Here is a 602-nt window from a genome sequence, read left to right as displayed (position 1 = left end):
ATAAACAAGTATTTTCATACTCGGCAATTTACATCAGTAGTTGAAGAACACCCTTTTTTATTTTGAACTAGCTGACCCGACAAATTTCGTATTGCCACAAATTAAACTGTGTTGTAGATAAATCGTGAAATCATGAAATCGTCTTAGATGACCTTTGTCACAATCTCGAGTTTTGTAAGTTTCTGAGTTCATAGGTGGTTTAATATACAAATTTTCCTCACAGTAAAGTAGAAAACAACTCCCCCATTGCTTAGCCTGCTAAAATAAAGCGGATAGCATTAAAATATTCGCCATGATATATATAACATTTCGCCGAATACCATTTCGCTGAACACCATTATGGTCTCGGATGACCATAACGCGAAAAATAGAGTTTCGCGGAATACCATTTCGTGAAAAACCTTACGCGGGATGTACCATTTCACGGGAAATCTTTTCGTGTAAATTACCATTTCCAAGGTTGATCCTCTCCTTACTCGCTGCTCGTTCGGACCTAATTGAAAGAAAGTAATAGAGGTCAGTAGCCCTAGGAAAATAAATAAACCTAGATAGAGGTGAAATCTGCGGGCTGGCTACCCCCTCGCAGTGGCCGGTGCTTCCGA

This window comes from Sabethes cyaneus, chromosome 3 (assembly GCF_943734655.1).
Source record: "Sabethes cyaneus chromosome 3, idSabCyanKW18_F2, whole genome shotgun sequence".
Lineage (NCBI taxonomy): Eukaryota > Metazoa > Arthropoda > Insecta > Diptera > Culicidae > Sabethes > Sabethes cyaneus.
The sequence above is the reverse complement of the archived record's forward strand: the minus strand, read 5'-3'. Positions refer to the sequence as shown.